This window comes from Ursus maritimus, unplaced genomic scaffold (genome assembly GCF_017311325.1).
Source record: "Ursus maritimus isolate PB19 unplaced genomic scaffold, ASM1731132v1 scaffold_17, whole genome shotgun sequence".
NCBI classification, from domain to species: Eukaryota; Metazoa; Chordata; class Mammalia; order Carnivora; family Ursidae; genus Ursus; species Ursus maritimus.
The window spans coordinates 41,503,652-41,524,761 of NW_024424119.1; the positions used below are offsets into that span (position 1 = coordinate 41,503,652).

General features: G+C 42.3%; 1 long non-coding RNA gene across 1 annotated transcript; it reads left to right on the forward strand.

Moving 5' to 3' along the window:
* The first annotated feature begins 17,071 nt into the window (after positions 1-17,071).
* LOC103670388 lies at positions 17,072-20,054 on the forward strand. The gene is made up of 2 exons (XR_570569.1): positions 17,072-17,172; positions 18,805-20,054. It is a non-coding gene; the product is annotated as an uncharacterized LOC103670388 (long non-coding RNA).
* Positions 20,055-21,110: the final 1,056 nt, after the last annotated feature.

Sequence of the window (21,110 nt, forward strand, 5' to 3'; positions counted from 1 at the left end):
TCAATATTCTGGGTAGACAGGTTAGTCTGAGAATACCACCACCACCACCACCACCACCACCGCTAGTATTATTACAACTTCTACTACTATTACTACTGTTACAAAAACTATTAGTTAACATTTACTGAGGGTAAACTGTATGTACCAGGCCCTGTTCAAAGCAATTTACACCTCATTGGAACCTCTCGACCCTATGAGATAGGTACTATCATTGTCACCATTTTATATATGAAGGATCTAATCAGGTAATTTGCCAAGTCAACGGTCATGCATTGAAACCACACAGTCTGACATGAGAGCCTGGCAAGCTTAATCACTATGCAAGAGTGACTGCCCATACTGGTAGGGACCTTTAGGGAGTCTGGTATCACTGAGAGTAAGGATAAATGCTGGAAGTGGTCGGAGATGAAGCTGGAGTTGGTAATTAAAGGCTAAGTCATGATGTCCTATTGGCCTTTTCCTCTGGGGGTAAGGGTTCCTAGGATTTTTCTTCCCATCTCTACCAAGAAATCTCTATCCAGTTAAGATGGACCCAAATGTGTGTATTAGTGGGGTGTTGTATCAGTCTTCTATTGCCACACAAATGCTGTGTAACCACCAACCACTGACTATTTCTTTAGCTCAGGCGTCAATGGGATTCAGATGATCTGCGTTACACTTGATCTTGCCTGGGCTTGCGCATGTGTTTGTGGTCAGCTGTGAGTCAGGTAGTAGCTCTGCTGATCTTGGACAAGCTTGCTCACATGTCTGGGAGTAAGCCGACTCTTAGTTGATCAAGGCTGGGTGCTTCCGCTCGGTTCTACTCCACATGATTTTCATCCTCCAGCAAGCTAGCTCAGGCCAGGTCACATGGCAACAGTAGATATTACAGTAACAACTTGAAATGCTCAAGCCCTTTCTCAAGTCTCTGATGGCATCCTGTTTGCTAACATCTCCTTAGCCAAAGCATGCAATTAGGCCAGCTCTGATTCAAGGGGTGAGGAAATAAACCAAGAAGCACATGACAAAGGACACAATATATGGATGCACGAATATTGGACCATGAATCCAACCAATCTACCATATATATTCCCCTGCTGTCATCCTTCTGCTACAAGCCATTTTCATGACCACTTGAAGGAGTTGCTTGAGGACTGTGTTTATTAAAGCAAAGAAAGGAAAAAAGAGTGGAGAGAAAAAAAAATAGGATAGCATTCATTTTGGAGGAAAGGGGAAAGAAAAGACATATCATGGAAAGAAGTTGTGATTTTGCATGTTTTTTTAAAAATAAGCCTTTTATTTTAGAAATTTTAGAATGGTTTTAGATTTACAGGAAAATTATAAAGCCAGTACAGAGAGCTCCCATATACCTATTACCAATTTCCCCCTTTTATTAACATCCTACATTAGTATGGTACATTTATCATAATTAATGAACCAATATTGTTACAATATTATCAGCTGAAGTCCGTATTCTATTTGGATTTCCTCAGTTTTTATCTAACGTTCTCTTTCTCTTCCAGGGTCCTATCCAGGGTCTCCCATTACATTTAGTCATCTTGTCTTCTTAGGCTCCTCTTGGCTATGACACTTTTTTGGGCTTTCTTGTTTTTGATGACCTTGACAGTTTTGAGGTGACTCGGTCAGATGTACTGTGGAATACCCCCCCCAATCAGAGTTTGTCTGACATTTTCCTCATGATTAGACTAGCGTTATGGGTTTTGGGGAGGAAGACCACAGAAGGAAAGTGGCATTTTCACCCTGTGATATCAAGGGTACATAAACTTTATATGGAAGAACAAAGAGAATCTCAACCATTTTAAATACTGCTCAGATTACATAAGACCAGATACGTGCGAACTTAAGTCAATGAGTTAACTATTATACGCATGAGAAGTCAGTGTAATTTCTCTTAACAAGCATAAGGTGAGTCAATACAATTTCTCAAAGAGAACAAAGTGTTTTAGTGTCAAGGTGACTACTGAACCATTGTGGTGGAGGGAGTAGCTCATGTGAAGTTTTCCTATAAATAAACAACTTTTCATGGTGACTTTGTATAGGGATCAGGGCTTTAATTTTCAGGAAGATCTTTCTTTTCTCCTCTTGACTAACGCTTCCCTCCAGCCCAAGTTATTTCTAATTGTTGGAAACACGATATGGTCTAGCCAGCACGTTTCATTCTCAAAAGCACTCCTGGCAAGAATTTCTTTTTATTCCTCCAGGAGTCTTCATTTCCGTGCCCTCCTTACTACCCATTACGTATTGCATGGTGCACTGGGTGTTATACGCAACTAATGAATCATGGAACTTTACATCAAAAACCAGGGATGTACCGTATGGTGACTAACATAATATAATAAAAAAATATTATTATACGAAAAAAAAAAAGGAGTCTTCATTTCCTGCCGTAAAAGCATGGGGCCTCCGGTTTTAAGACAATACCAGCCAAAGCTGAAACAAGATGTTGGAACACATAATTCACTATTTCCTTAGCCTAGGGGCACAGGCCAAGAAGGCTGCAGGCAGGGTGAGCAGTCACTGATTCAACAACTATTTATCGAACAGCAGTTAGGTGACTGGCTCTGACCCAGGGGACAATGAGACAGTCGCTGCCCTGAAAAAGTGCAATCAGGATGTGGAAGCAATGACAAACCAGTGCGAAGTGTGATAGGAAGGAAGCCCTTGTGTGGGGGCTACGAAGCAGAGATGCCGCCCTCTGGGCAGGGGGCTGTACGCACCTAACAGGGACGCTTTCTCAGAGCCCTTGACCTCTGAGATACCGGAAGGATGAGTAGGATTAGGGGAAAGAGGCGTTGGCGTGCATGTGTGTGAGGGCACACGTATGTGCATGTGTGTGCACGTGTGTGTGTGCGCGTGTGTGCCTGGGAATAAAGAGTATTTTCAGTGGACAGAAAACCATACTCATAAAACCTAGAAATCAGTATGGCTGTGGCACATTCAGAGAGAGGCAACCCTGTCTCTGTGTTTAATTTAACCTGAAGAGCCTGGGGCGTAGAAGCTTTTTCTGGATGCCCTTAACTGCCCAGCTGGTCTTAAATGACGCGCAAATAACTCAGGCAGACCAGAAAATAGATTGGGGGTGGGGAGCAGTGTCCCAAAAGAGGAGAGATGGGGGAGGTGACAAGAATCCCAGGGCTGCCACTCACTGGGCTTGAGGTCTTGAATGACATCTCTGAGCCTCAGGTTTTTCATCTTGAAGTGGAGATAACAGTAACCACAACCACAGCAGTAGACCCCGCTGCCCAGGTGGTTGTGAGGGTGAAATGAGATAAGCCTGCAGACCACCTAGCAAGGTTCGCCCCTGGAGCTGAGAAAGCGGTAGATTGGATTGTCGTTCATTATCTTTGAATGGCTAAGTCACAGATGAGTGACCATTGTTGGCAACTGGAGGTTTCTGAAAGTCTCCCAAATTTCCCCAGGGTGCTCCTTGGAGAGAGAGCCTCCGCTGGGCACCGTGCCTGGTACATTGTTGACAGTCAAGGGCTAGGCATAGAGGTAAAGTGAGATGATTCTCTGGGTTTCAACCACAGGAATAAACTGCAGTCCTCCCCAGGCTCAAGTTAAATACACGGGAAGGTTCCATAGGGCTTTGGTTCTTTCTCACCGTGCCCGGTACATTGTTGACAGTCAAGGGCTAGGCATAGAGGTAAAGTGAGATGATTCTTTGGGTTTCAACCACAGGAATAAACTGCAGCCCTCCCCAGGCTCAAGTTAAATACACGGGAAGGTTCCATAGGGCTTTGGTTCTTTCTCTTGACCGAGAGATTTCAAGCAGACGTGACTCCTTGAATGCCACGCTGGGTTCCTGTACACATTTTATTCCCCTCTCCCTGACTTTTTATCCCCTGAAATAAGAATGTGCATGTAGGAGGTAGGAAGCGGTGTTACGTGCTGCTTTATCATTTGGCAAAGTACTGCTCTGCCGAAGATTGTACTTGTGGTTTTCCTCTTTCCAGTTAAGTGGCTGACTCTGGGTGTGTAGCACGTTTAATGAAACAGAAAACTTTGCACCTTTAGTCTTCACAAGAGTGAAGGAACCTCTAGAGGGAACTTATCTCCAGTGCACGTGAATGTTTGCGGCCCTCCAAAATTCAAGTTGGAATCCTTAATCTTAACCCCCAATGTCATGATATGGGGGTGTGGGGGCTTTGGGGGGTGATTGGGTCCTGAAGGTGGAGCCTCGTGAATGGGATCATTGCTCTTATAGAAGGAATCCCAGAGAGCTCTGGCCCTCGTGGGAAGATATGGTTAAGTCTTCGACACAGAGGGGGATCCCCACCAGAGCTGGACCACGCTAGCAAACTATATAAACAGCTCCATCACTTTCCTTCCAGCCCTCGCTGTATCATGACAATCTTTCCTGCTAATAAATACTGCTGTTGTAACAGCTGCACCGCACTACAGATGAATTATAATTTATCCAATGCTTCTACGTTTTTCTTTCTGGTTTTTCTTTTTCTTTTTTGCTGTTTTGACTAGTGCCATAGTGAGCATTTTTACAGAGAAATATTTATGCACGTTTATGTTTTTCGTTCCTTCTTTAGAATACATTCTCAAAAGTAAAACAGTGGGGTCAAAGAGTATGCGTATCAGTTTTAAGATTTTTGACACATCTCGTCTCTTTGCTATGGAGGAAGTTCATACCATCTGTATTATCATTGAAGGGACTTCTTGCCAGCGCTGGGCATTCTCCATTATTTTTACTATTTTGCAATTAAGGGAGTAGAAAATGGTATCTTATTTTCAGATGCATTTCTCTGATGATGGATCAGTTCTACATCGTATTTATGTTGGTTGATCATTTGCTTTTCTTCTTTCCTGCTTTATCTATTAATGATCTTTGTTTTCCAAATGCTGGGTTCACCTTTTTTCCTAATTATCGATGATAATACTAATATTTGATTGGGGCACACTATTTGATAAATGTCTTAGATCAGTTCTCTTAGAACTCTGGGGCAGGTAAGAGGCTTTTTTCCTTCTGGCACCAGATACGTGGTGTCTTTTCCAACACCACTTCTCTAACTTTCGTCACCAACGAGGTGTCCTAAAATGCGATTCAAATCTGACACTAGCCACCCGAGTCAGCATGAGACTTAGTAGGTTTAAAAGCTCAGTTCCACAAGGCGGCCTTCACTTCAGACACGAGTCGCAAGTATCGGGTCACTGATAGACCCGCTGTAATTGGGGGTTCCCAATACCACCTCCTCGGGTTGGATGGTTTGCTAGAACGGCTCACAAAACTCAGGAAAGCACTTTACTTACAGTTCCTGGTTTATTATAAAGGATAGAAGTGAACAGCTCAACATTTGCTGCAACATGGACGGCACTGGAGGAGATAATGCTAAGCGAAATAAGTCAAGCAGAGAAAGACAATTATCATATGATTTCTCTTATCTATGGAACATAAGAAGTAGGAAGATCGGTAGGAGAAGAAAGGGAAGAAGAAAGGGGGGGGGGTAACCAGAAGGGGAATGAACCATGAGAGACTATGGACTCTGGGAAACAAACTGAGGGCTTCGGGGGGTGGGGGGTGGGGCAATGGGATAGACTGGTGATGGGTGGTAAGGAGGGCACGTATTGCATGGTGCACTGGGTGTTATATTCAAGTAATGAATCACGGAACTTTACATCAATAGGGATGTACTGTATGGTGACTAACGTAATATAATAAAAAATTATATAAAAAAAAGAGAAGTGAACAGCCAGATGAAGGGGTGCATAGGGTAAGGTTCAGAAGGGTTTGGAGAGCAGGAGCCCTGTTCCTGTGGAGTGGGGGTGTTTTAGGCTCTCAGCACCTTGATGTGCCCACCAGCTCTAAAGCTCTCAGAACTCTGTCCTTTAGGAGTTTTCATTATAGGCGCGATTGATTAATTTATTGGCCGGTGGTGATTAACCCTGTCTCCAGCTCCCTCCCCTCCCTGAAGACTGGAGGGCGGGGCTGCTAGGTCCAAGCTTCTAATCAAGACCTGGTCTATTTAGGGACCAGCTCCCATTCTGAAGCTATCGAGGGGCCCACGAAGAGTTGCCTCATTAGAACAAAAGATGCTTCTATCACCCTCATTACGCAGGGTTTTAAGGAGCTCTGTGCCAGGAATTGGGAACAAAGACCAAATATTTTTCTTATTATACCACAGAAAAGCATTATCCTCATTTTTCAGAGAAAGCAACAGAGACAAAGAGAGAATACGGGGCAAGTCATACATTTGGCAAGAGGCAGCCTTGGAACTGACCCGCTCTCTGTCTGCAAAGTCCATTTCTGAGCAAAAGGCTACCTGGCATTATTAATATTTATTAGCTTTCCATATATTAAATACAATAGCTTATGTCTGTGGTAGATGTCGCAAAATATATTTTCCTTTCGGTATATTATTTGTGTCTTATTCTTTTGACTATAGAAGTTCAGAATTTTGAATTATTTTATTATTTCAAAAGCTAATCTACAGACTTAAAAGAGGACAATGACAAGTTATTCTCATTCTCACTCCTGGCCCCCAGACTTCAGTTCTCCCAGGAGAAGTTAAAAAAAGATTTTTTTTTTTTTTACAGCAAATCCATTTATTATCCCTTTTGTTTTGGGGCTACTACTTTAAAAAGTTCCATATTTAGACAATATATCACTACTCTAAGATGTTATGAATATTCATTTGTATTTTTTCTTACTGCTTTTATAGTTTTCTAAGATCTGATTTTTTAATCTTACAAAATTTATTTTCACTTACAGCATGAAATAAGGTCGTGTTCTTTTTCCCGGGTAGTTAACTAACATTTGAATTTTAAATTTGGAGGAAGACAGAACATTTTTCATGTCCAGTTGCAGAATCCAAGAGAATTAATGATGCAGCAACAGAAACGAGCAGATGCCTCATCTGGAAGGAATGAGAAAGAACTGCTTCTGCGAGAGAAAGTGGATGCACTCATGATCTCACCAGTGGAATCCACAAATTTGAGCAGGACTAGTTTGAACAAACTTATGTGATGAAAGAGGAATCCACAGGGCGACTCCCAGCAAACTCGCCCACTTGGATTCCTGCCACACGTTGTACTGCAACACCCAGGGAAAATGACGGAGGGGATTCTCCTACACATACCAGATTTGGGGACTTTCTCAATTCTCCTGGGTGGAGATCCATCCCCTCTCAGGATTCATGTCATTGCATCCTTTGGCGAAAAGCCAATCCTTTGTACCACGAGGGGAGCCCTTGGCTTTGTAACCTTATGTGGCTCAGCCCATGCCAAATGAAAACCAGGACTTGGGGAGCAGTACTCTTGGAAAGAGTGATGAGTTAGATGGAGAATGGGCTGGAGAAGTCCCAAACCTGTTCTAGTTTCCATCTTCTCACTGATTCCTTGGGTGAATTTGAACATACTAAAAAAATCTATGGGATCTCCAAGACCTTCCCAGCTTGAAGTTTATGATCCCTCTGGGCACTTTCCACTGTCATTCTCTTAGGCGTCAGGCATTCATTCATTCACTCGGCAAATACTTATCAAGCAGCTCCTCTGTAGGTAGAAATTTGTTGTTACCAGAAGCTCAAATGATATTGAGAGCTTTCTAAGAAACTAAGACCCCCAAATAAAAGTGACTTCAATAATAAAACAGAAAAATAATCTTACATAACAAGATATCCCAAGATAAGAAGATTCCAAGATAGATTAATTCTGATGCTGAACAGCAAATACCAGGTTCCTCCATGCCATTCTCATATATTTGTTTTGTCTCCTCATTTTCTCAGTGTAGTTGCAGCAACTCCAGCCATTGCATCCTCAGGCATCTAGGGGCAAATAGGATGGGGATTGAAATGTTTTCAGCTCTCTTTTTAAGCTCTAAGAAACTATTTCTTTTTTTTTTTTTGAGATTTCATTTATTTATTTGACAGAGAGAGAGGCAGCCAATGAGAGAGGGAACACAAGCACGGGGAATGGGAGAGGAAGAAGCAGGCTTCCTGCCGAGCAGGGAGCCCGATGCGGGGCTCGATCCCTGGACCCTGAGCAGAAGGCAGACGCTTAACGACTGAGCCACCCAGGCGCCCCTAAGAAACTATTTCTTAGACCTTTCTCATCCATCTCAACATGTTTCTGTCACATATCATTAGCTAGAATTAAAATATATGTCCCCTCTCAAGCCAACCACCAACAGAAAATGGAATCACCAATTTTGGCTCAGACTAATCAAGGTTCTTCTCTACTGGGGGAGGAGGCCTGGGTTAGGACCTAGAAATATAGAACTAACTGGAAGAGTCTGGATAACAGAAAAAAGTCTAGAGTTTTGCTGGCAAGGAAGGATGCTGTCATGTAGTCTGTCTTACCATTCTTTCTGTGTTTTGCACATCTTAGAGGCAAAAAGTGATAGCTTGTGTGTTTGTTTGCTTCTCAATTCAGCTGGGCATTTTCTTCCATATTTCTTTTTTTTTTTTTTTTAAAGATTTTATTTATTTATTCGACAGAGATAGAGACAGCCAGCGAGAGAGGGAACACAAGCAGGGGGATGGGAGAGGAAGAAGCAGGCTCATAGCAGAGGAGCCTGATGTGGGGCTCGATCCCAGAACGCCGGGATCACGTCCTGAGCCGAAGGCAGACGCTTAACCGCTGTGCCACCCAGGCGCCCCTTCTTCCATATTTCTTGACCATTTTTATTTCTTCTTTTATGAATTGGTTGTTCATATCCATGGCACGTTTTTTTACTGGTATATTCCTTTTTCTTATTGATCAGTAAAAGTTCTTTGCTTATTATTTTTCTAGTGGGATTATTTCCTTCCCTATTCCTTTACTCTGAATCAGGTAATCTCGAGTTCTTTCTTTTCCTCAGTCCAATATAATTTCCAGATTTCCCTTTTTGGAGATGTCTCAAAAATTCTTTCTTTTGTAACCCAGCCCTGGTCTAGCATAGGGTAGCTTTCCACCTACACATCTACTTAGTCCCCAGTCGTCTGGATTCTTTTTTAAAATATATGTCACATCCTCCTTTCCTTTTCCCATCACAAATGCTCCAACCACTTCTCCCTTTGGACTGTTGTCAAGGCTTCATAATTGGTTTCCTCTCCCTTAGTGCCTTCCTTTACACCCATCCTGCAGTAATCAATGATAAAACACCAAGGTGTGGATGACATAGCTTTATACCCATTCTTGCTCATCTCCTTTTTGCCTGTTGAGTGAAGTGTAGACTTCTTGGCCTAGCATGTAAGACCTGCTCCATTCAGTTTCACTCCGGCCTTCCGCTCTTATTAGATCAGTCTGTCATGCCTCTTCTTGCTTTCTGCTAGCATGGTTTCCCTTTCTCTCACACATTTTTGGTGCAATCACACACATCTTTCAACACCCACCTCAAAAGCTACCACCTTGGCAAAGTCTTCCCAGATTCCTTAAGTCAGAATGACCTTCTCTTTCCTCTTTCATGAGCATTTTTGTTATTTGTGCTTGAGTATTTAGGACATCTTTCTTGGATCGCTGTTCCATACACATGGAGCTTTCCATCAGTCCCTGAGGGCAGGACTCTGGTCTGCTCCAAGCTGCTCTGAGGTGTCCTCCTCACCTTCTGGGGTTGATGTGGACTGATGTTCAATGCGTGCTTGTTGAATCTGTTAGTGCTCAGTAAATGCTTGACATTAACAGTTCCTCTTGGTGGGGCGCCTGGGTGGCACAGCGGTTAAGCGTCTGCCTTCGGCTCAGGGCGTGATCCCGGCGTTATGGGATCGAGTCCCACATCAGGCTCCTCTGCTATGAGCCTGATTCTTCCTCTCCCACTCCCCCTGCTTGTGTTCCCTCTCTCGCTGGCTGTCTTTATCTCTGTCAAAAAGATAAATAAAATCTTTAAAAAAAAAAAAAAAATTCCTCTTGGTGCACAATTAACCCAAGGGTTAACTTAAATTTAATCGCCATTTAGTAATTGCTAGAGCAAGGCTGATTGCTACTGTAAGCACAGAAACTTTTGGGGAAGGCAGTATTTATCCACAGTTTGTAATAGTATAGATTTTCTTTTTCTTTTTTCTTTTTTTTTAAGAGCAGTTGTAGGTTTATTTATCTATTCACCTACTGAAAAATGTCTTGGTTGCTTCTGACTTTTGGCTCTTATGAATAAAGCTGCTATAAACGTCCACATGCAGGTTTCTTTCTTTCTTTTTTTTTTTACAACAGACTCTAAATTTAATACTATCATATGCTTTTAACAGAAATTTTACATCATTTCGGATTTTCCCCTAAAACCTGTCTTTTTATTTTATGTCCCTCACAGGATTTGGATCTTTTTTTTTTAATTTTTAATACGTGCCCTCCTTACTACCCATCACCGGTCTATCCCATTCCCCCGCCTCCCTCCCCTCTGAAGTCCTCAGTTTGTTTCTCATAGTCCATAGTCTCTCATGTTTCATTCCCCCTTCTGATTAGACCCCCCCTTTCTTTATCCCTTTCTTCCCCTACCGATCTTCCTAGTTCTTATGTTCCATAGATGAGAGAAATCATATGACAATTGTCTTTCTCTGCTTGACTTATTTCACTTAGCATTATCTCCTCCAGTGCTGTCCATGTTGTAGCAAATGTTGAGAACTCGTTCTTTCTGATGGCTGAGTAATATTCCATTGTATATATGGACCACAACTTCTTAATCATCTGTTGAAGGGCATCTCGGTTCCTTCCATGATTTAGCTATTGTGGACAATGCTGCTATGAACATTGGGGTGCATATGGCCCTTCTCTTCACTACGTCTGTATCTTTGGGGTAAATACCCAGTAGTGCAATGGCTGGGTCATAGGGTAGCTCAATTTTTAACTTTTTAAGGGACCTCCACACTGTTTTCCAGAGTGGCTGTACCAACTTGCATTCCCACCAACAGTGTAGGAGGGATCCCCTTTCTCCACATCCTCTCCAGCAATTGTTGTTTCTCCCTTGTCAATTTTTGCCGTTTTAACTGGCATAAGGTGGTATCTTAGTGTGGTTTTGATTTGAATTTCCCTGATGGCTAATGATTTTGAACATTTGTTCATGTGTCTGTTAGCCATTTGTATGTCATCATTGGAAAAGTGTCTGTTCATATCTTCTGCCCATTTTATGATTTGTTTATTTGTTTCTCGTGTATTGAGTTTGAGAAGTTCTTTGTAGATCTTGGATACCAGTCTTTTATCTGTAGTATCATTTGCAAATATATTCTCCCATTCTGTGGGCTGCCTCTTAGTTTTTCTGACTGTTTCCTTGGCAGTGCAGAAGCTTTTAATCTTGATGAAGTCCCATAAGTTCATTTTATCTTTTGTTTCTCTTGCCTTTGGAGATATGTCATTAAAAAGGTTGCTTTGGCCAATGTCATGGAGGTTGCTGCCTATGTTCTCCTCTAGGATTTTGATGTATTCCTGTCTCACATCAAGGTCTTTCGTCCATTTGGAGTTTATCTTTGTGTATGGTGTGAGAGAGCGGTCAAGTTTCATTCTTTTGCATGTAGCTGTCCAATTTTCCCAGCACCATTTATTGAAGAGACTGTCTTTTTCCCACCGGATGTTTTTTCCTGCTTTATCAAAGATTAGTTGCCCAAAGAGCCGAGGGTCCATTTCTGGGTTCTCTATTCTGTTCCATTGGTCTATGTGTCTGTTTTTGTGCCAGTACCATGCTGTCTTTGTGATCACAGCTTTGTAGTACAGCTCGAAATCCGGCATTGTGATGCCCCCAGCTTTGTTTTTCCTTTTCAACAGTTCCTTGGCGATTCGGGGCCTTTTCTGTTTCCATACAAATTTAAGGACTGTTTGTTCCAGTTCTTTGAAAAATGTCCTTGGTATTTTGATCGGGATAGCATTGAAAGTGTAGATTGCTCTGGGTAGCATGGACATTTTAACTATGTTAATTCTTCCGATTCATGAGCATGGAATATCTTTCCATCTTTTTATGTCTTCCTCAATGTCTTTCAAGAGTGATTTATAGTTTCTAGAATATAGGTCCTTTACGTCTCTGGTTAAGTTAATTCCAAGGTAACGTATGGTTTTTGGTGCTATTGTAAATGGGATGGATTCCCTAATTTCTCTTTCTTCGGTCTCGTTATTCGTGTATAGAAATGCAACTGATTTCTGAGCATTTATTTTGTATCCTGCCACGTTACTGAATTGCTCTATAACTTCTAATAGTTTGGGAGTGGCTTCTTTTGGGTTTTCCATATAGAGTATCATGTCATCTGCAAAGAGAGACATTTTGACTTCTTCTTTGCCAATTTGAATACCTTTGATCCCTTTTTGTTGTCTGATTGCTGTTGCAAGGACTTCTAGTACTATGTTGAATAATAGTGGCGAGAGTGGGCATCCTTGTCGTGTTCCTGATCTTAAGGGAAAGGCTTCCAGCTTTTCCCCATTGAGAATAATATTTGCAGTAGGCTTTTCATAGATGGCTTTTATGAGATTGAGAAATGTACCTTCTATTCCTACACTCTGAAGGGTTTTAATCAGGAAAGGATGCTGTATTTTGTCAAATGCTTTTTCGGCATCGATTGAGAGGATCATATGGTTCCTGAGTCTTTTCTTGTTGATATGATGTATCACGCTGATTGATTTGCGAATATTGAACCACGCTTGCATCCCAGGTATGAATCCCACTTGATCGTGATGGATAATCCTTTTAATGTACTGTTGGATTCTATTAGCAAGTATCTTGTTGAGGATTTTGGCGTCCATATTCATTAGGGAAATCGGTCTGTAATTCTCCTTTTTGAGGGGGTCTTTGCCTGGTTTGGGGATCAAGGTAATATTGGCCTCATAGAATGAGTTTGGTAGCTTTCCTTCTGTTTCTATTTTTTGAAATAGCTTTAGGAGAATAGGTATTATTTCTTCTTTGAATGTTTGGTAGAATTCCCCAGGAAAACCGTCCGGGCCTGGAGTTTTGTTATTTGGAAGGTTGTTTATCACTGACTCAATTTCTTCATAATTAATTGGCCTGTTTAAGGAATCAATTTCTTCCGGTTTCAATCTTGGTAGTTTATAGGTTTCCAGGAAGGATTCCATCTCTTCCAGATTGCTTAGTTTATTGGCATATAGCTGTTGATAAAAATTTCTAATAATCCTTCCAATTTCAATGGTGTTCGTCGTGACCTCTCGCTGTTGATAAAAGTTTCTAATAATCCTTCCAATTTCCTGGTGTTGGTCATGACCTCTGCTTTTTCATTCATAATTTTATTAATTTGGGTCCTTTCTCTATTCTTTTGGATAAGTCTTGCCAGCGGTTTGTCAATTTTATTGATTCTCTCAAAGAACCAGCTTCTAGTCCTGTTGATCTGCTCTACTGTACTTCTGGTTTCTGCTTGATTGATTTCAGCTCTAATTTTGGTCAACTGCTTCCTCGTGCGTGGATTAGGCCTGTCCCTCTGTTGCTGTTCCAGCTTCTTGAGGTGAGAATATAAAAACTGCATTTTAGATTTTTCTATTCTTTTGAGTGAGGCTTGGATGGCTATGTATTTCCCCCTTAGGACTGCCTTTGCAGTATCCCATAGGTTTTGGACTGTTGTATTTTCATTCTCATTGGTCTCCATAAATTGTTTAAATTGATTTTTGATTTCCTGGTTTATCGAGTCATTCCTGAGCAGGATGGTTCTTAGTCTCCAAGTGTTTGAGTTTCTTCCAAATTTTTCCTTGTGGTTGAGTTCCAATTTCAGAGCGTTGTGGTCTGAGAATATAATTTCAGTCTTTTGGTATCGGTTGAGACCTGTTTTGTGCACCAGAACATGGTCTATTCTTGAGAATGTTCCATGGGCATTAGAATAGAATGAGTATTCTTTGGTTCTGGGGTGTAGTGTTCTATATATATCTATGAGGTCCAACTCGTCGAGTATGGCATTCAAAGCCTTTGATTCTTTGCTTAGTTTTTGCCAGGGTGTTCTGTCTATTTCTGAGAGTGGAGTGTTGAGGTCCCCTACTATTAATGTATTTTTATTTATATGTCTCTTTATTCTGGTTAAGAGTTGGCTTGTGTATCTTGCTGCTCCCCTGTTGGGGGCATATATATTTATAATTGTCATATCCACTTGTTGAATACTTCCCTTAAGAATAATATAGTGCCCTTCTGCATCTCTAACTATAGTCTGTAGTTTAAAATCCAATTTATCTGATATGAGAATTGCTACCCCAGCTTTCTTTTGAGGTCCATTTGCGTGAAAGATGGTAGAATGTATCTTTAGGTTCAAAATGAGTCTCTTGTAGACAGCAAATGGATGGGTCATGTCTTTTTATCCAATTTGCAACCCTGTGGCATTTTATGGGGGGCATTTAGGCCATTTACATTGAGACTGACTATTGAGAGATATGATTTTAATGATGCCATGTTGCCAGTAAAGTCTTTGTTTCCATCAATTGTGACTTTCTGTTCTGTATCACTTTGGGGCCTTTTTACCTTTATAGAACCCACCTTAATATCTCCTGTAGGGCTGGTTTCATGGTTACGAAATCGGTCAGTGACTGGTGATTCTGGAAGGTCTTTATCTCTCCATCAATTCTGAATGACAGCCTTGCTGGATAAAGGATCCTTGGCTGCATGTTTTTCTCTGAAAGAGCTTTAAAAATGCCCCCCCCAACCCTTTCTCTCATTCCAAGTCTGTGTAGACAGGTCTGAAATAATTCTGATACCTTTGCCTTGGTACGTGAGAAATTTCTTTGCCCTGGCCGCTTTCAATACTGTATCCTTGCATCTAATATTTGCGAATTGCATTATGATGTGACGTGGCATAGGTTTGTCGTGGTTGAGCTTGGGAGGGGTCCTCTCTGCCTCTTGGACCCGAATGTTTGTTTCCTTTGCTAGATTAGGGAAGTTTTCAGCTACAATTTGTTCAAATATCTCTTCTAGACCTCTGTTTTTCTCCACCCCCTTGGGGATGCCGATGATTCTGACATTGGAACGTTTCATTGAGTCAGTAATCTCCCGTAACCTACATTCGTGGGCGTGGATTTTTTTAAGACCATCTTCTATTTTCATTTTTTCCTCTATTAACCCATCCTCCAATTCACTAACCCGTTCCTCTGCTTCTGCGACCCTGGCCGTCAGAGCCTCTAGTTTTGCCTGCATTTGGCTCATAGAATTTTTAATTTCTGTCAGATTCGCTCTCATTTCTGTCCTTAGGGATTCTATATTCTCAGTAACCTTTTCGTTAATAGTTTTTTCAATTCTACTCATCATTTTGACCATCGTTACTCTGAATTCCATTTCTGATAATTTGGTTACATCCATATCCATTATTTCTGTGGCAGAGGCCACAGACTCACTGTCTTTTCTTTGCTGGGGGGGGCTTCTCCTTCTTGTCATTCTGATGAAGAGAGGTTGCGGGGTTTCCAGAGCCCAAATTATTGACTGGGTCCCAGGCCGTGCCCCTTGTTTTATAGGGATCTTAGGGATGTGGGTTTCTTCTTTAAAGATTTTATTTATTTATTTATGTGGCAGCCAACCAGAGAGAGAGGGAACAGAAGCAGGGGAGTGGGAGAGGAAGAAGCAGACTCCCAGCGGAGGAGCCCGATGAGGGACTCCTTTCCGGAATGCCGGGATCACGCCCTAAGCCGAAGGCAGGCGCTCAATGACTGCGCCACCCAGGCGCCCGGGTTGTGGGCTTCTTGATTTTTCAGCCTGCCTTCTGTGTTCTGGGGGAGGGGCCTGCCGCGCCAATACTCAGGCAACCCTGTTTGGGTAGAGTCTCCATGTCCCCTGCGAGGGGGGATGGGGATGGGCACACTGTGAGCCGGTGTTTCCAGGCTTTGTTCTCTGGTGGCTTTCCCTGGCGGTTTGCTGTGCCTCTTCTGAGAGTCAGAGCAGCAGTGGCTGAATCCCAGCCTGTCTCAGAACAGAGGGATCGCGGACCGTTCTCCACTGATGTTCTGGCCACTTTAACTCTGTTTCTGTTGGTGCTGCTCAACCCTGCAGCGTCCCGGGATGTGCGCCCCACACCCAACGTCCCTGCCCTCACTTCCAGGGCCGGCGCGTCTCTGTCCTTTGTGTTTCTAACGCCGCCAGCCGCCCCGCGCGTGCTCCAGAGCTCCCGGTCTCAGTCTGGATCCAGTGAGCGCACCGGAGCTCCGTTTCAGTCTGGTGGTGCGTGCGTTCCCGGCTCACGGTCTCAGTCTGCTCTCTCGTGGGTGCCATCAGCGAGTCCACCTGCTCCCCCGTGCAGGTGGCTACGGCTTCCCGGCACCCGAACGCTGTGGCTCCCTCCTCCTTCAGTTTATCTTCCGACATCTGTGCGCGGATTCATGGCTCCCCGCTTCGTACCTCAATACTCAGCGCTGGAGATGTTCATTTGTAGAGATCCAGATGCATCTTCCTGCGTCTCAGGCTGGTTCCATGGATGTTCAGGCTGGTCTGGTACCTATCCAGCTCGACTCAGGGGACCGGCTGAAAAAGGGGTCCCCTACTCCTCCGCCATCTTAACTCCCTGATCCCACATCAATAGTATAGATTTTCTAGCCCCTTTTTTGATTTGTTAGCATATGACTCCATAATGGTGCCTCAATTAATTGATCTTTTTAAGGTAAGGCTATTTTAAATGAATTCAGCCTTAAAATTACTACGACAAACAAATCTTTAAAAATTATGCTAAATTATGGGGTAGAAGGTTCACCACAGAAATGTACTTGTTCTTTCTAAGAAAATTTGAAAGATATCTAATAGCCAATAGTTACCGACAATTTGCTACTTGTCATGCACCACTCTGAGCACGCTACATGTATTAATTTATTTAATCCTACTAACACTTCTAAGAGATAGGTCCCATGATCATTTTCATCTTAGATGGGGGAAAACTGAGGCAAGAGATCTTAAGTAATTTGCTTTAATTCACACAGCTAGTAAGTGGAGAAACCCCGGGCAGTTAGATTTCTGAACCTGCATTCTGTGGTGAGCTCTAAGCTATATTTTTACTGACTACCAAGGAGACAAGCAGTCAGTTCGAGGCCATTCATTATAAATTACTTTTTCAACAATCTGAGGCTGTAAGGGACAGGAGGACAAAAAGGAGAAACACTAGATGGTGAAAACTTTGGGCTCCATCTACAGTTATGGAAACTAACAATCCTATTCATTTACCATTTTATGCCATACTTGCTTTCCTTGCTAGAACACCTGCTGCTTCGGGAGTCCCAGGAAAAAATGCAGAAAGATGATAAGGTATAAATTAGAAGGGCCATTGCAGAATCTGTGGTTTCGTGCTGCCACTATGAATATTCTGTTTCATGAAGGTAAGCTTTTTGTGAATTTTATCATCTACGATATTTTTGTCATTTAATGAGAATATGCATTTGAATCTCTCTGCTATGAATGCTAGTGGAGAAGGATTTATCCCAGTGAGCTAAACAGATCCTTTGATTAATTTTCCCTCCTGTGTGTAGAACTTGTATAATGAAATGTGTGGAGCAATGGTTCTCAAAGTATGGTCTGGGGATCCCTGGGGGTCCCTAAGACCCTAGCAGAGAGCCATGAGGTCAAGACTAGTTCCATAATGATATTAAGATGTCATTTCCCTTTGTCACTCTCATATTCTCATGAGTGCACAGTGGAGTTTTCCAGAGGCAACAGGTTGAATGCAGAAACAGACTTGAAAATCCAGGTGACTTCCATTACGTGGAACATTAAAGAGACGTGCAAAACGTAAAATAGTGCCTCTCTTCTCGTTAAATTATTTTTGTTTTGGAGAAATAGCTATCTTTTCATAAAAATACATTATTTTTAATGTATTTAACATGTATTAATGTATTTAAAAAATACATCAATCCTTTAACACATAGTGGATTAATTACTGTTATTTTAAAAGAAATAAATATTCTTAAATGATCAGTTTTAATTTTTAATACAGTCCGTATCAACGGGTATAACCCACATAAACAAAATCTTTAAGATCTTCCATAATTTTTAAGAATGAAGAGAGTTTCTGAGACCAAAGAGTGTGAGGACAGCTGGTATAGAAAGACCAGAACAAATCCAAATCATGAGTTGTATCTAGGTTAACTTCTAAGATCTTAATTTCAACTCTGTATGTACTGAAGTATTTAATTTGAAATATATTCATTTATTTATTCATGTATTCAAAGGGTATTTATTTAACAGTTGTTGTGTGCCAGGGCCTGGATTAAGCACTGGGGGTTCAATGAGGAGCAAGAAATCCTTGGCATTCATTCCTCAGATTTCCCTTTAGCAGCTAGACTCAGGGTCTACTTTTGTCTTTGCACAGCCCCCCAGGAGCTTATAATCCAGGGCGGCAAGACACCTGTATGGAATCTTTAAGCAAATCCTAGTGAATGGAGTTAAGATGTCACCATTAGCCATTCTCTTTTAGCCATTCTCATGAGCAGGGGCTCAGAGAAGGGATAAATTGTGTGGGACGGTAGGGTAAGGGATTCTGGGACTTGACTTAAACCAGGAAATACAGAAAGACTTAAGACAGCCAAGTTGAGTGAAAGGGGGCAGGCCGGTGGGGGAAGAGATGAGCAGGCTTGTGGAGTTAGGTCATTCATTTCTCACTGCATAGGATGTAGGGAAGGGCAAGGGCCTGCCTCCATGGAGAAAGATGCTTATGGTGGGGAACTCCTGGTCCAAGACTGGGTTTTCTTCTGTACTGATGGAAAGCTCCTATGTCTTCTAAATTATTGGTCAGCGAATGTCTCTTGGGTGTGATTAAAAGTCCATGCCATCATTCCGTGTTTCCCAAACTTGCCCGATCCTAAACTTTCCCAAGTAACAAGAATTATCTGTAAATACTTGTTAAGGACACAAATTCCGGGGCTCCATCCAAGATAAACTGATGTGGGGGGCGGATCTGAAGTTCTGTGCCTCTAAGTCATGTCAGATGATTTTCTCTTCTTTTTTTATTACAGGTAAGCTTGGGAAATATAACTCAACGCATTACCAGTGGTTCCAATCCTAAAGCTGCACAGTGGGAAACTCAAACAAACAAATAAACAAACAAACAAAACAACAACAAGAACAACCCACGGCTCAGGCTTATTCACAGTGACCTAATTTAATTAAAAAGGATAAAAGTGAAGATAACTAACAATAATCATAATGAAATTATGAGCAGTTTCTGTCCGTAACTGTTCCTTCAATTGCACCATATTCTCTATAGCCAAGAATCAGCCAAGAAAATCACATCTGGCTCCATTAACAGTGTTTTTCTTGTTCTCAGAGGCTAAGAATACGGCATTGCAAACTAAGGGTGTGATCGCCGGTGGTGGTATAGGTAGGGCTGATACAGCTTGCTTTGGAGAAAAAGAAAAGAACACATACGGTTACTCTGGGCTCTCACTATCTGTTCAGGTCACAGCAAATGTTAAGAGCAGCCCACCGGGACCACGTGGGAAATAATCCTCTTGGTTCCACTTAGCTGGAACCTATGGGAGGAAGCAGAGAAACCAAAATCACACTAGAATTGTCATTGTTACTGAGAACTTTCTGAGTAAATGCAAAGCATGTGCTGTTTCATCCCACAGGAAAATCAATTCTGTTTTTACTGCGGAAAGTGTTTGTATTTTTCCGTTTATGAAATCATGGACTCCAAGTTTTGGGAAGTTGCAGAGCCAGAAGATGTTTCAGAGGCCGCTTGGCTCTACTGCTTACACACCCTCTCCGTCTTTCCTCATGTAAGCTGGACTGGGTACCAGGAGATGTGAACTTTGAGCTGCCTCTGGCACTGGCTTGCTGTGTGGTTTTGGGCAAGTCCCTTGCCTTCTCTGGGCCTTGGCTTCCCATCTGTTCAAAGAAAGATGTGTTTTAGTTTGTTGAGCTCTTCTAGCTGGAACCTTGCAAAAGTATAAGACTCTATCATGGCATCGTTTGGGCACCTTCCTAGACAAAAGACACCTAGCTCATAAAGGTTCTACCACATCTAGAAAGAACTATATTTGTTATGTGGGCCAAATTGAACAAGATCTGCTCAGGGAGCCAGAAAACACTCTTCTCATTCAGAAAACCTTGTCTGATACTCTGAAGAAAGAAAGGATTTGAAGCTTGGCCTTCTTGATTCAATACTCGGTTGGGTTGTATTGTCTTGGGCTTGTGAATTATTCTCATGGAATCCCTCGTCTTCATTCATGAAATGGGAATAAAGATAATAATATCTGTCTCATGAAGTTGTTCTGACAAGTAGATAAAATAATACACTTATAGTTTCAACAAAAATTAGATATCATTATTTTCCCCTTATAATTTTGGTCCCCATGGGTATTTTCTCCTTTCCTTGGTACTGTTCTAGCTTCATTTTGTTCATGCATATTTATTGTCTTTCTATTCTGTTATTATTTAGGCTTGGTTCACCTAAGGGAAAGGAGAAAGGAAATGTTTTTTAAGGATCAGTTTTTAAAGAAAAATAACATACCTGGTGGTAAGCGTCAAAGCAGGTGACAAACCACCAGCATTTTATTCTATCTAACAAAGACAGAGGTAGAGTCCAAGATCTGTGCCAGGGAGCAGGTTTCTGGATGAAGGGTTACCCGCCCCCCGCCCCCCACCAGCACTGTACTTTACGATCATTTCCTGAGTACGAACTTCCTGTTTGAACCGTTGGCATGAGTTAAAGGACATTCGGGTTCTCTCAGAGGCAGCTTCCTAGAGCAGGGCAACAATCAAGGCTTTCTAGTCTTTTCCTTCCACTTCTCACCTGCCCAGCACAGTCCTCTGGAGAGGAGCAGTGGTGGTGGGGAGTTCGCTGCAACAGCACAGCTCTGACACAGCTGCCAGGTGTCAGGGCTGGAAGTCCAGACTTGGGATCTGGTTCTAGTTGTTCAGCTTCTTATTCCCCATGGGTCCTTGAAGGGGTTTCTTGCCCCGTCAGCCCTACTCAGGATCTGCATCTATGAATGGGCAGGTTAGACTGGATGCACAGAACGACCTAAGGGCATTTTGTTAAAAATACACGGGTTCAGACCTCAGTCTCAGAGGTTATGGCTCAGAAAAGCCAAAGATGAGTTGTCCTTGTGAATCACTACTTCTGACCCAAGGCACCTGCACGTAAAATCCTAGATGTCTTCCATTTGTGGTATGTGACGTGACTCACCCACGTATTGGAATATGAGAACTCAAGCAAGTGTTCTTTTTCGCAGGATTGTCACCCAGCCTGTGGCTCTGGCAGTGTGGTCTATAGGTCTCCAGATAGAAACAAGTGTGAGTCCTTTCTTTACGTTCA